Raw genomic sequence first — 6,279 nt, 5'->3', positions numbered from 1 at the left:
GCATATATTTCCAGTAATACATATTCAAGAATATGAGAGTGGAACGGAAGAAGAGTGGCGAAATTTGTACAGCCTACAGGCAGCAAAACCATAAATACACAGTGACGGACGACGTTCGAGCACTTCCAGTACTTTGAGACACGGAGGCGGCAAAATGCTGTTTGCCCCGGACGGATGAATCATGTTTGCCCGGGTGGCAAAAATCCTAGCTACGGCCCTGTCAGAAGGTGCTCGAGCACCTCAGAACTGATTTAGAAATCAAAATTCCTCACGTAAAGCTTAAGACGAGCGCCCACGGGCCTGAAACACTTTGGAAATGTCCCGGATCTATCATAATGATGAACGAAACAGCAAGATAAACAGTTAAAAGAAAAAAATTATGAAATTGCATTTTATTGCAGCTTCATATTATTTTAATTAATCATATTCCCATAGACATTAATGTGATGCATCAAATTTTTAAAATAAATTGAAGCACTGAACTAAAAACTTATGACGAGTCGAGAGTGAAAAATGATCTTCCCCTTTTTCAAAAATAAATTAAAAATATAACAACCCCTTATACAAGGATAAACTTTTATCTTTCCCCTTTATCGGATCATGTAGATTACCTGAAGACGCATTAAACAGTCATGGTGCTTAAATTTAATTAGTTATTAATATTTTAAAGGAATTCGATCCGGCAAAACACATGTTAAGTATAGGGAAAAGAGCGGTTTGTTTGGGCTTATTCGTCAGCCCATAGGGTTGCCACGACGGCTTCAATTTTCGTTCCTGATGTCACCTCCTGTTATTCTTTCCTCCATGCTCACATGTAATGCGGTTGGTTTGGAAACCTTTCGACCGCTACATTTATATATATATAGGGTGACCATACGACCCGTATTTAACGGGAGAGTCCCGGTATTTTCTATTTTTTTTGTCCGTCCCGACTTTTTCGCAAAAGTGTCCCAGGTTTTCCGTTTTTTAAGCGGAACCTACTTGAATTTTTATTTTTTATTGAAGTCAAAGATTGAAATTATTTTTCAACTCATAAATTATATTATGATAACTACAACTATACATAATATGAATCTCCCACATTTGACTTCGTGAACTTTTTTCTCGTGGAATTAATTTTATCCACTTCAATTTGCAGTAATGCTTCATTTTCCGCCATATTAGTTTCCCGTAATTTCAGCAATATTTGGCAACTTTGTTCAGTTTTGGCAACATTTTTGGCAATAATCGGCTATGTCCCGTATTTAGAATCACAATTTCCTGTATTTCTCTCGAGGAAATATGGTCAGCCTACAAATATAGCCTCATATAAGAGATTACGCCTCTTTCTCATAGAGAAAAAAAACGCTGTTACAACTTTGCCAAAAGGCTAATTTAGAGTTGCCAGATTTGCGGTTTTGGCCTAATTTGAAAAAGGTTTGGCAGGAAATTTTTGGCTTAGGGCCCTTTCACACGGAGCGGATGCGGGTCCGGAAGAAGTTTTAACAATTGGAATATACTGCGCCTTTCAGACGAGCCGAAAAATCTCCGCACCTAGGAAATGTTCATGCGGGTCCGGACGTCGTCCGCATGTGTCAAAACCTAAGTGCGGGCTCCGCATCCGCACATAGAAGTTTTGACAATAGGTTTATTCGGAGCTATTCACACGATGCGGAGCGAATTCGTCCGCATCTTTGGCTACTTTTTGAAGGTGATTTTTCACAGAATTTTTTAAATTATTTTTCATAAATACCCTTAAAAACACCATATGATGGTCCCTGCTCATTAATATAATGTACCTACATACGTCTATCCCTCCGTTTCCTTCTGAGATGGAGATATAGCAACTTTAACTGCCTTTTGTCCATATTTCACAATTTTATATAATAAAACCTGCCAACAACGGCCACTGACGGGACCAAAATTATAAGCCGTTCTGTTCATTACGAATATTTAATTGACTAAATACTTTAATAACTTTTAAATTTAATTTGAAAATTTTAATTTTTTTCTTTTTAAATTTTTAAAATTATTTAAAAATATAAATATCTGAAATATTATTTTAAATATTTGTTATTTTTTTAAATTTTTTAACTGTTAATTTTTTTAAATTTTTTAACTGTTAATTTTTTTAAACTTTAAAAAAAAATACTTTTATTAAACAACGTTATCCACGTACGGTGTTCACTCAGGGCCGGATTAAGACGTTTGAAGACCCTAGCACTTGAATATTTTTGGTGGTTCCCCCGATACCTACAAGTTTATTTTACTCAATATTCAGTCTACAAACTGAAAAAATGAAATTTTATGTTTCAGAAGTGAGACTAATCTAAGGATGGGATTTCACTCTAAAAGGTTTATGAAAGTTATTTTATAAAACTTGAAAAAAGCAACTAATAAATTGCAAGTGCAACCGATAAATTTATTAGTTGCTTTTTTAAAAGAATTATTATAAAATTTTTATAGTGTAATCCGTACTTGAGGCCGGGATTATACTATAAAGTTTTGTAAAAGATCTTTTATAAAAGTTGAAAAATTCAACCAATAGGCGCATCGGTTGCATTCAAGCAAATGCAACCGGTGATCTTAATGGTTGAATTTTTCACCTTTTATCAAAGAGCTTTTACAAAACTTTTATAGTGTAATCCCGGCCTAAGACAGAATCGTGATGTGAATATTTCTAAGCACAGACATTTTGAAAGTCCCAACCCCTCCCTTTTTTTATACTTGCAAATTCTTTGATATTTGCTGAATTTTTTTTTGTTTGTTTTGGAACATCGAATGTTTTGGATGTTTTTGGATTGGATTTTTCGAACATTGGATGTGTTTTTGGAATTTTCTTTCATATTTTTCCGAAAAGACAGATTTTTTTTCAAAATTTTTTGAAAATATTTTAAGATATTTTCTCCCATCGACTGCTTGTGAGGATCGGAATGGAGGCATCTTTAGGCTCAATGATAAAAACCACCAAAGAATGCCTCTAGGCTGCCTATGGGCACTGAATCAGGGGTGAAGGAGAAAAATAATTACAAAAATTGCGAAAAAACAGTTTTTATGCACGAATTTCGAACTAAAGATGCGGGCGATTCGTCCGCATCTTCAGTGCTCGTTTGAAAGGGTATGCGGACCCGCTTCCGCACCCGCATCCGCTCCGTGTGAAAGGGGCTTTAGGTGGATGACAGTTTTTTAGGTTTCTGTTGTCCTCGTTTTTTTGCTTGAGAGGAAAAAAGTTTTTCTTTTCATGAACTTCACTTCATCACCTATTTGGTGTCTTCTTCCTGACAGCGGGGAGACTTGTGAAAGAAACCATGGCTCCCCACAAGGCTGATGCTAACAAGGCCACAGCCATATTTCCTTCCCAGAAATAGTTAAAGCCGGGAACAATTTTTATTATTTCTTTTTTTAACTTTTTTACGTCACTATGCATGAACTCGTGAAAAATCTGGCCTGGGACTCACCAAAGATCTCATATTGGGGCCACGAAAGAAACACATGTGAAGCATTTGAGCGGGGAAAAAAATATACAATATATATATATATATTTGGTCTGCTGAATCTAGTAGGACTTCCACAACAGAGGGCAAAGACGCCTTAATACATATGGGCTCATAAAAATAATGGGCACAAAAAAAATTGTTCATTTTCGGGTGGAAGGATGCACATTGAAAACCACAAATTTATAGACAAATGGAGGGGGGGGGGGGAAGAAGGCCTCAGAAAAATCACTTTTCCCAGGGCTCATAGTGCTCTCAGGACGACCCCAGAGAGAAAGAATCATTGGGCCCCCCACCTAGCCTGATGGTGCCCGCCGGATAATTCACATACTTCACTGTATCAAATTTCATTACCACGAGGCCGTCTATGCACTTTCGACCGTGACCCGGTGTGTCCTTGCATTAAGAAAACCCCAGGAGAGAATATCGAGTAGGTAGCCCAGACTTCCACAACTTTTCCCAGAAACAGGGCCGTATTTATGTTTTTACCGCCTGTGGGCTATACAAATTTTGCCGCCCCCTCCCATTTCAGCCCAACTTTTTACCCCCTTCCACCCCTCCTATTACTAATAAATCATAAACCGAAGACAAAAAAGTGGTGCAGTATATATAGTTGCGCCTAAATTTGATTTTTCTGTCCTGCATTCGTATCCTATACCGATCCATAACGATTGGGGGGGGGGGGGGGTGCTCAATCTCGGGCCCGCAGGCAACTACACATCGAAGAAAAACTGATAAATTTAATTCGAATGTGTGGTGCATACTTTCTGCGTAGGTCCCTACTTGGTTATAGTCTAGCAACAAAATAATGCATTACATAATATCTATACATTATTATTTTTAACCGCACTTATATATATATATAAAGCATTTTGAAATAATGAAACACTTCTTCAAAATTGTTTCGTGTACCGATTAAAATTCTAGACGGGCCCGCCAGTGGTTTGTGCACTCGTGTGATTTAAATGTGTGTGCTTGCATTACTTTAATATACAGAATGCCCACAATCGCCTGCGGTTTTCAAAACGGTGACAGATATTAAAGACATTCTTGTGGAATGTAAACGTGCGAAGTCAGTAATTTCAGCTACGTCATTCATGTTTCAAGGGATTGCATAGTTATTAAAACTAAAAAAAAAGTTTTATATGGATAACCTGTGCCCAAAAACACAATCAAAAAAAGTTGTTGCCCTGCCTTAAGAGCAATATTTGCAGAGATATCTGAATTCAAAAATCGGAGAAATGTTGTCCGTTAGTTTTCGCTGCATTTTTCCCAACTTTCCTCTGATTTTCGAATTCAAATACGTATGTCAGTAAATACATAGAAACAAGGAAATTCTTATTAATTAAACTGGTTTTGTTCCTTTCATTTTTGTTCTTTTCCCTATGCTATTTTTATATTGAAAGCTACATAATAAAAGAATATGATAATACATACAAAGATTATGTAAATTCTTTGAAAAGTTAATCTAGTATTTAAAAGGTTAGAATAATACATATTTTATAGATTTTCTCCTAATGCACCGAAATCAATTTTTGTGAAATTTTTTTACATGATAATCAAATATGAACCACGTTTAAAATCACTGACCGAAAATGCATTGCAAAACTTCAAGTTTCCGAAACAGTATTTTCATCAGTTTCCGGATAATTTTCCAAAATTTCAATTTTACAGATCTGAATAATCAAATTTATTATATTAAATTGATTCTAAATACGAATTACTGTGGGATTTACTGAGTGGCAATTAATTTTTTTTTATTGGAATTAAAAACGAAATGAGCAATAACTAATATATACTTTATTGTGGCCTTCTGTTTCTATATTTCATTGCGTATATTTTTTTATTGCGGTACATGTAGTTTGATACAGTACCGCATTTCTTGGAATAAGCACGACATGAATGTATGCGTCGCTGTATCGGAAAAAAGAGAACCATCAATATATAACAGTTTGTTTATGAACTGAACATAAAGCCCCGCATCATCCGCACATTTCTGATGTAAAATTATTGTAATCGAATTCATCCATTCGATTTATAGCCACTTAACACAAGTTTCTATACCCCCCCCCAGATGGTCAACCATAGCCCAAAGGCTCTTACCAAAGCCCCGACCGCCCAAGTAGTCGCCTGACGTCAAATATGACGTGAAAATTTGGTAATTTTCTATGAATGACGTCAGTCAAAAAAAAAAAAAAAATCAAGGCATTTCAAAGTCATTTAATGACCACTAACGATAAAGGTCAGGGAACAACCTGATACTTGATGAAATATCAGGTCATTTCATGACCGTAATGGCTAATGAAGGTCATGAATTGACGTCATATTAAATGGCGTAAATGATTTTGCGTTATAAAAATCCGTTCAAAAGAATTTCTTTTGAACTGATAAAAATTCTGTGTTGGATGAAAATATCAAAATTATTCATAATGTTTGTTAATGAACCATCAGAGGGTGTTTCAAAATTACCCTAGGCCTATTCGTTGCTGGTTGCCATAAGATAAATGAAGAACTTTTAATTGAAATTTTGTTTGAATGGAAATGTAAAACTTTTCAATGAGATGTTCATATAAATTAATCAAACGTTAGGGGCCGTTCAAGTATTACGTCATCATCGATGGGGGCCACTTTGATGATCTCTAAATGTTTCGCGGATCCAAGTGCTCTGGAAATGTGTCCGGGCCGCTTAAGTGCTCTGGAACTGTGCCATGCATCACTTAAATAATCTGAGAATGTGCCGCGGGTAATTTGAGTAATTTAGAACCACACTGGAGCCACTTAAGTGCTCTAAAACTACGCCACATAT

The sequence above is a fragment of the Pholcus phalangioides genome, unplaced genomic scaffold, assembly GCF_987345545.1.
Source record: "Pholcus phalangioides strain wild (caught in Gottingen) unplaced genomic scaffold, Ppha-v1.0 ptg000015l_1, whole genome shotgun sequence".
Taxonomy (NCBI): Eukaryota; Metazoa; Arthropoda; class Arachnida; order Araneae; family Pholcidae; genus Pholcus; species Pholcus phalangioides.
The sequence above is the reverse complement of the archived record's forward strand: the minus strand, read 5'-3'. Positions refer to the sequence as shown.